The sequence below is a fragment of the Helianthus annuus genome, chromosome 6 (assembly GCF_002127325.2).
Source record: "Helianthus annuus cultivar XRQ/B chromosome 6, HanXRQr2.0-SUNRISE, whole genome shotgun sequence".
Taxonomy (NCBI): Eukaryota; Viridiplantae; Streptophyta; class Magnoliopsida; order Asterales; family Asteraceae; genus Helianthus; species Helianthus annuus.
Genome location: NC_035438.2, coordinates 103,278,137 through 103,287,855, shown reverse-complemented (window position 1 = coordinate 103,287,855; position 9,719 = coordinate 103,278,137).

Here is a 9,719-nt window from a genome sequence, read left to right as displayed (position 1 = left end):
CAAGTGTTTACAAGTATGTTTTTAACTTTGTTTTTCAAAGTAAACTTCGCTATGGGTTTTGTTACAAAAAATACAAAGTAACGGAGGTTGGTTTTTTGTAAATAAAATGGGTATATATATATATATATATATTTAGAATATATATATTATACTATGACACTTGTGTGAATGTTTGAATGATTTGTGAACTAGTTATATTATTTTAGGGTAAAATAATATAACTTAACAAATACCATGAAATTACAACTCCAAAATAATACCAAAAATCTCAAGGAATAAATATTTAAGTTACACACTTGATATTGAGAAACTGAACGCAAAAACGTAACTTATGAAATATTCCGGAAAATACTTTTACAATATATTTTTGGTAGATATTGTTTTGGATACAAGAAGTGAAAATATATTATTTTTGGGAAATATATATATATATATATATATATATTTTGGAATACATTATTTTTGACAAATAAGTTATATATACTTTCTAAGTGGGACTTAAAAATATATCTTCGGAACTACAATATACATGTATAAATACCCCCATCCTTGGGAAGGAAATACGGAGATAAATACTCTAGAAGTATTAACACAAAAATATTGATTAAACAATTATTCCAAACATTAAATATAATTTAGAGTTAAAATAATTATTACTTTAACAAATAATTATAACTTGGAATAATATTCGGAGACATAAGAAACGCAACTCAAAACATTAAACTCTAAGCCAAGGCACGGCCTGTTCGTCTAATAGACGTTAGTACACTGTAGGTAGTCGTGATTAGCTGCAGAGATTTGAGTTAGCGATACCAAAGACGCACTACTGTGAGTTCATGCCCCCCTTTTCTTTTAACTGTTTTCAGTTTTATACTTCGGGTGTGAAATACATGTTACGATTATTACAAACGTTTTATTACATGGTATGATTAGCTTAAGGAGGGTTTACTACTAGATCATGTGAAGGGTGGGTACGGCACTTAAGGCCATTAATCCTCGTCATAGGACCGAGGGACATGAGTGATAGATCTATTTGGGTATAGCGAGCCCACACCCATGGGGACCAGGGTGGCCCGTAGCGGTGACTATGTCTTCTAGCCGGAGGCCCGGTAACAAATTTGCTAGGTTTGAGTCTTCCTACACCATTTCACACATACCATTGGCTTTGCAACCCATTGGTGATCTCTTTTTCCTTAGTTGCTACATACCAGGGACTTTTATACATACAGACATACTTTAAAGGTTTATACACACAGACATACACATGAACTCGCTCAACTTTTTTGATTTGGCGGGGTATGCATGTGTCAAGCTGTGTTTGAATAAAAGATGTTATCCAGGGTTGTTGAGTTTAGAGGGTGTATTCCTTTCCTGGACGGGATACATAATTCTAAACTCAGGTTTATTTTAAGTACTTTGGTTGAGTCTTTGTGAACTCCGTTAAACACGTCATGGGTTGTAACTTAATTTTGTATTGATGTTTTCAGACAATGTTGTTGTGGTATTTTCTAAACTCTTTTAATGGATAAACATCTCGTGTTTTTATCATATAGCATTGTTATGATTGATTGCTATGGTATTAAGAAGTCACACCAAATAACCACGCTTCCGCAAAAGTCAGGGTGTGACATCAAGTCCAAATTAATGACCTTGGAGATTTTCACAAACTGTTTTTGATTTTTTTCTTTTAAAAACTCAAGTTTCAAATTAATGAACTTGTTTTATTTTCAGAAACATATTCAGCGTAAATAAAGTAGAAACAAAATCTTTTTGTAATTTTTCTTTAATGAAAATCAATAAACAACTATTTACAAACAATATTTTTGTTTGAGTTCGTGTTAGAGGATCATATCAGTTTTATGACAAATCACTAGCACCATTGAGCTATAAACACTTTAAGTTCTAAACGATTCACTTAGATTGTTAGTATACCGATCTACTTAAATTTTCTCACTGAGTTCAACTGATTCGAGATATGAGATTAATGTTTTAAGAACTTAAATTATTCACGTGTCCCACCTCAGAATATACTCCTGTATCAAGATTTCCTAGATTCAGTCTTACAGGTGAATATACTATATTGATATTTGTACTTTGGGTTAGTACGAAACCTTGAGAGCTCAGGTATGAACTACCGTTCAGTCAAAAAGTTGAAGGCTCAACTTTGAGGTGTGTCCCACTTAGGGATCTTCTTTACAACTGCACTTGATTTATATCTTTCGATATTTTTTAATTTTTATGCAGAGAGAAAGCTTTTAAAGCACGCAAAGTATTATACGAGGTCTAGGCCATTGCTGATGCAAAATCAGAGGACCAGGTATAATACCCCAGATATCAAACAGTATAAAGACCTAGTATCTCAGAATTAGGCAACTTCTCAAACGAGATTTCGGAGGTTATCCATATATCCGAGAGATGTTCCCCACAAGATAAGTAAGCTATTGATTTTATGTTTATATCTCGAAATCAATTTACTAAGTGTGTAAAAACCTACTGGCATATCATCAGTGAGACCGTTTATCACTTTTTATCTTTCCATTTCTTTAGCATGCTATGATTGTCTACTAATGTACTATCATTTCCTCTTTTTACACAAAGCTTTTTTTTTAAATTTTCTCATGTTTTTGGCTTTTTCAAATTTTCAAATGTTTTTGTATTTTCAAAATTCTTACTCCCCCTAAAATTCAAAACATTTAAAGAAAATTTGACAAACCGATGCAGATAGCTTTGTCGCGCCATCCATTTTCTGCTTGACATGCTCTATTTAGAAATAAAGCACCCCCATGATTTACAACACATTGATTTTTAACAATGTTAAAACCATTTTCAACCAAGTGTGAATATAATCATGTTTGTTCAGCCGTGAGGGTTTCGGCATATTCAATCAACATTTTTTTTAAATTTTGAATTTTTGACAAATTTAAAAACAAACAATATTTTTTTCAATTTTCAATTTTGACCAAATAAAAACATATTTTTTATTTTTAAGTTTTTCTATTTTTAGGGTTTTTGAGTTATGGTTATTTATATACAAAGACAAACCAACACTCCCTGTTTTTCAATCTCAGGGATTTGCCGCCTTTCGTACCTGGCTGCTCCGCTCTCCGATTTGACATTCTGCTATCATCTGGAGCACCTGCACATTCAACTCACTCAATTACTTGAACAATGCAACCCAGGCGTGTTTGACCTTGTGTATTGTCACACAATACGAACTGTTCAATTTTGGAAAATCTTTGTTATTTATAACAAAAACTTTTTCGTTCTTATTTTCAACCTTCTTGGTTGAATCGATTTTCCGTTTTGCACTCACAAAAGTCTGTTTCTTGACCACCTAAATTTGTCCTTTTAAAACATTCCTTTGATAAAATCTTGATTCACTTTGAATGTTTTGTTTTGACAAATCAACTTTTGGTTTCCAAAATTGGTTTGGCTTTGTCAAATCAGCCGTTGATTTCCAACTTTGTTTAGTCTCAAATCTGGGTGTCTTTGGTTTCCAAGTCTGTTGTGATTCAATCTTGGAAGTTTTTGGCTTCCAAGTTTGTTTTGACTCAAACTTGGCTGATGTTTGTTTCACAGCATCGGACTTCTTTTCAACATCTTTCTTTTTTTCAACATCAACAGACTTCAGATTTGGATATTTTCGACCAACATGTCGAATTTGATCACATTTAAAACAAATTTTCTTCGAAACATCTTTGGCCTGTTGTTGTTGTTTTTTCTGAGCATAGAACTCTTCATTCGACTGTCGTCTAAATTTGAGTTCTTTCTCTTCTTCTGAACTTGTTCCGTGAATAAAGTTCATCTTTTTCTGATGATTTGACTTTTCAGTCAGTTTCTTATGATTTTGTTTCTTTTTATAACCTAACCCAGCCTTCATGTTTTTCTTTTTGTAACCAGGTTTGAAATAAAAGGTTTTCTTTCTCGCTTTTCCAGCATATTTTGCAATTCAGGTTTTCCAATTTTTACCAATTTAAAGACTTTGTCGATCTTATCCGAAATCACATTTTGAATTGGAAACTTAAAATCTGAGAATAATTTGTCCAATCCAATCATGGTATATGCGAATTCCATTGGATCATCATTCGAATTTTTCTCAGATTTCGAAATTTTTAAATAGTTTTGTGAAAACTTTCCTCATCTTCATTCAGTGATTCGGACTTACCATTTTTGGTAGACTCATATCTCAAAACGTTTTCAACAACCTTACTTACCACCTCTGAATCACCAGCATCATCAGAATTGGTGTAAGTCACGTCTATGTTTTCAGGTAATTGGTCAACCATGATCAGACCTTTTACCGCCTCTTCATCATCATAGAATGTGTAATTATTCTCCAACAGTGGTGGGACCTGATGATATTCTGACCCAATACCCTTTTTTGTCATACCCCAACCTATGGCGGAAACACCGGGGTGAGGCACTAAGAGAAACAGATTGTCCAGGAGAAATCCATAATAACTAAATTACCGGATAATTAACATTATGTCCCATACCATAACTTATCAAATAAAGCAGTTATTACAGACATAGATATCTTAAAGACAAATCATAGTTTCGACAACTCAAATATTAAATGTTTTGTTTCTAGACTCTTCCTAACTTGATTCCACAAAGCAAGCAAAGCACATCATCCTAAACATGTGTCACATACGTTAAAATAGAGGTCAATACACATAGTGTAAAGGTGAGCATACAAGTTTAATAGTATAATAGATAGTGAAATTGGTTTACGCATAACCAACATGTAAAATGTTGAAAAGTGAAGCTAGCAGGTTATCGACAATGAAATATGCATAGATGTGACTGCGAGTTGTAGAATGCGCAACACATATCACCACTGTGACATGTGAAGTAAAACCCTTAACAACCCATGTCCACGACAGGTGCTGAGTCCAAAGTATAGTACTATCGTTGCTAAGGTGTCAGGCAACAATCACTGTGTAAACATAACATACAAGCATTCATCGAGTAACACGTATAACATGCAATAACGGTCAGCGTATAAAAGTGTTCGCGTTGTGTGTCGATTGTGATTTGAATAAGTAACGTATGTAACACCCAAAAGTGCGTAAAGCAAAAAGGGTTCGGGTATACTCATAGGTCGTGCTTAAAATAAACACAGTCTTGGATTGGATTGAAGGTAGCCTGATTACAGAACGATAGCATAAGCGATGAACGGTGCGTAAAACAGCGTGTCGGTGGGTTAAATGACGGATGGTCATCCGATCGGATGGCGATTCGGTTAGGGATGGATGTGTTTGTGTATGATGTGACTTTGAAGTTTTCGTTGTAGCATTTTCAAAAAAGAGAAGTATCTCTACCTTTCAGGTCGTCCGGTCGAACGGTCGTCCGGTCGGATGGCCGTTCACTCGAATGGTGATCCGTTCCAAGTCAGACATTTCACAAAAATAAGTCCCCTAGTAGAATAGTCATTCGATCGGATGATCATCCGATCAGATGACTATTCGTTGAAGTCTGATAATCTTTGAAAAAATTATAAAAAGGTTTAAGTGTTGGAGACCATAAGTCATCCGATCGGACGACAATCCGTTCAGCGACCTGATCGTTTGAAACTTGCAAATTTTTGTTAAGTCTGCGAAGTTTGCAGTTTGACCGAGACGGTATAACAACGTGTTAAACAACGGAAACTCCACCAAGTCCAAGTGACCCGATCGGATGGGAATCACCCCGTTCGATCAGTTAACTGTTTCCGACGGTTGTTCATGTTCAACCCGTGAATCGGTCGTCTCTTTGATAGGAATCAGTTCTCATACCGGCACTTCACTAGAAAATGAGTAGAAGGCCTGAACGAGCTCAGATTCTATCGCTTTTGAGTGCAAGAGTGTAAAAGAGTTGAAAGAAGCTTAAATCGGTTTGAAAATGCTTAGATTTAGGTGAAATCAGTGTTTAAACATGTTGAAATCTCTTAGATCTGAGTTGTTCTTGGTGGAATGAGGTCACACTTTGAAGTTCATGAGAACCCATGATGACATCATCCAAGAACAGCCCAAATCAGCCGATTTCGTGGTGAAAAGTTAAGATTTGATGGTGAAAATGATGGAGAAGTGTGTAAAGATCAAAGAAGTACAAGATTTGAGTTGGAAACTTACAAGAATCACGAGGAATCGAGAGAAAATAGGCCAAAAGCTTGCTGGTCGAACGAGAGCTGTCACATCACATGAACAGTGATGTGACAGGTGCTATTTATAGGTGAAGAGAAGAGAAAGGCGGTGTAGTGGTGCGATCGGAGGGCAATCCGATCGGATGGTCATCCGGATGGATGATCATTCGATCGAATGGTCCTTCGATCGGATGGTTCTAGCGAGTTGGATTTCGACGTTTCATTTCGTGCGTTGAGCGTTGCGATGCGTTTAAGTGAGAGTCGAATAAGCGATGCGATAGATTTAAATAATAGTTATACAAATAACATAACTAACATACAACAACATATTTAAGCTTGCGTTTTCAGTTCGCAATGAGATTGCGTTGCGATAGAGTTGCGATTGCGTTTTCGATTAATCACCACAAACATATAATAAACATGCACAAGTAAGACATCTATAGCACACACACGTAAAACAATATTCAGAACATGCGATTCAGGTTGTGATGCGATAGCAATGAGATTAGCGATACATAGATTGGCGATTAGACATCGATTAAACTGCGATTATTAGCATTTACTCCACATAATACAACTAAAATATACAAATTAAAGTAGTCAATTAACAAGTCAAATAGTACAATCAATAATTAAGCAAGGAGTGACAGATCGGATTTAGCAATCTTTTCTTCCTTTGACTTTGACTTTGACTTGTACTTTGACTTCAAAACGCCGGTTGCTACATTTTTGTTCTTTTCAGAATCTTTATCATCTGGTGTGATGTTGAAAATACGTTCGAGAATGTACGAAAAAGCATGATAACTTTGAAGTTTATTAACAACTTTTTCTTTTTCAGCCAATTCTTGTTTAAGTTTAGCAATTTCATCAATATATAGATTTAAAACCTCTTGCTTTCCTTTATATTTGGCTTCAACAAGTCTTGTTGTTTCTAAACATTTTGACAATTTACCGTCCATACTTTTGACTTGTTTCTTCAAAGTATCATAAGCTTCTTGTATATTATTATTTGCAAATTTCATGCGATCATATTCTTTCTGTAATTCTTGAATGATAGTATCTTTTTGTAAACATTCATTAGAGCTTGCTGAACACTTTTGTTTTAAAATTTCATTTCTTTTTCAAAATCTTGACATTTCAGTGTCAGCTTTTCAACATTTTGTTTCAAAACTTCTTCATTTTCAAGCATTTCTTTACATTTTATTTGAAAACTGATTCGATTTTTGTAAACTTAGTATCTCTTGATTTTAAGTTTTCGTCTTTCTCACTACAGGATTTGCACGTTTCCATGCATTTACTGCACTATTCCTCAATGTTATCAACATATTGTTTAACATTTTCATCGTTATTTGACGACTCAGAAGATTCAGTTTGAAATGTTACCTCAGTTTCATCTGGCACCTTAGCTTCTTAAGTGGTCTTCTGCTTCTGATTTTCATCGTCTTCTGCTGGTTCTCATCAGCTTCTCCTGCTGTCTTCTTCATCTCTTCAACCAGCTTCTCGACATCTTCTTCTTTCTTCTTTTTCAACTCCATCACCTTTGGTAGACTCGCATAAAACACTTCGTTTAAACGCTTATACAGATTCGCTTCATAATATTTCTCTAACGACCTCCTCGTATAGAACGTTTGACAAGTTGGAAAGACAGCTGTTGCTGCATTGAAATCCACCTTCTCAGGATCAACCATTGGATTACCTTGTGGATCTAAGAAGCATTATCTTTCAGCATCCCATCTGTTTGCTCTCTGTGCTTCCTCAAAAGGATCATACAATTTTCTAATCTCATGTCGAGCAAAATCTCTCTGCCATCGATGATCTACCTCAGCAACCAACGCCTTTTCTCTTGGAATGTATTTATCCCAATTGAATCCTTCATCTTCTTGAATTAACGCCATTGCTGGTTTTCTATCTCTTGAAGAACCTTCACCAATTTGCTTTTGAATCACCTTTGGCGGCTCGCTGATGCGATGGTAGATTGCTTTCTGATAATAATCATCCTGAAATGGATTCACAGCTTCATTTGTTTGCCTGTTTGTGCACTCTCTTGAAGTGCCCTTTCTGTTTGCACTTAAAACAGGTAACTTTTGACTTGTTGAATCCCAGCTTTGTGTCAGCAGCTCCCAAACATGATCTTCCTGTAATCTCCATAAACCGTTATGCTCTCCTCATAACGCTAGCCATGCACCATCTTATATCGATCAGCTCCATCTCCTCTGGATCGATCTGGTCACAATCTTCCTTCGTCATATTCGGGTTTCCAACCTTACCCGCGACCAGGCTTTCGTACGATTCCAAAATGGATGCTAAGAACACCATCTGTTTCTTGGCAGCTTCAGCATTCAGTCTTTGAGAATTTTCAGGTCTATGGCGATGTTGCATTGAACAATGTTCGGATTAGACTGATTTGATGCAGAGGATGAATGATAACCCGAATCATGCTTTGGAAGATTGTTTTGTGATGACTCGTTTGAACTTCCAGCACTAAACGCCGTCTTCGGTGCTTAATTATTCATCAGCATGCTTCTTCGATAGTACAAATCCACATTTTGCTGATAATTTGCATGGCCGTTTTGCTCTATTTTTGAGTTTCCAGTTCGTGGCCTTCAAGCTTCTCAATCAACCAATCAAGATTCATCGTTTTAGTATCACATCCGTTTTTTGAGAATCATGACATTGTGTGACCAATCGTTTTCATTTAGAAGTGCTTCGATCAGCCTGTCAATGATCTCCTCGTTGTTTTTGAAAACTCCAAACCTTTCTAGTTCGAACTTCAGATGACATAATTTTTCTATCATTTGACGGACGTTTTCGCCTTTCAAGCATGTAAACAAATCAAATTCCTTTTTCAATAAAGATCGTTTGTTTTTAACAATTTCATCACTGCCCGTACATTTTTTTTAACACTTCCCATAAACCTTTAGAAGTTTCATCATAAATGAGCAATGAAATAATGTTGTCTTTAACAGACTGATATAACAGTGCAATCATTTTTTGTTCAGCAGAAACGTTTTTTTATATCATTTTCAGTAAATTCTTCAAGCGTTAATAAAATTCCACCTTCTTTTGTTGGATTTTTATATCCCAATTTTAACATCACCCAACTATCGTAAGCAAACGCTTTTACCCAACTCTCAAATCGCTTTTTCCACCAATTATAGTCCTCGATATTCATTAATCTCGGTGGTTTCTGATGGTTTCCGTACACGTTGTCGTTATTCAAACTTTCCGAAATTGTTCTTGAAATGTTCTTTGTTTCTAACGTTGTTTCGGATGTGAAGGCGTTATAAAACTCGTGCAAAAATTCTTCTGCCATATTGGAAATCTTCGAATAACCTGCAATCAATCAAACAAACAATTAAGCTATTTCAAAATTGAACACTTAAAATGATTAAAACAATTGAGGAATGATCTAAAATTTTCGGATAAACGATGGTATGGTTATGTTGATTCGCAATGAAGATGAAGTTAACTCTACAATGCACCGAATGAAGTTTTCAGCGGATGGACGTTTTAAAAACTGATTCTGCCTGAGTTTGATCCTATGGATGAATAGATCAGCGAATGAACAACTAACAAACACGAAATCAGATTCTAC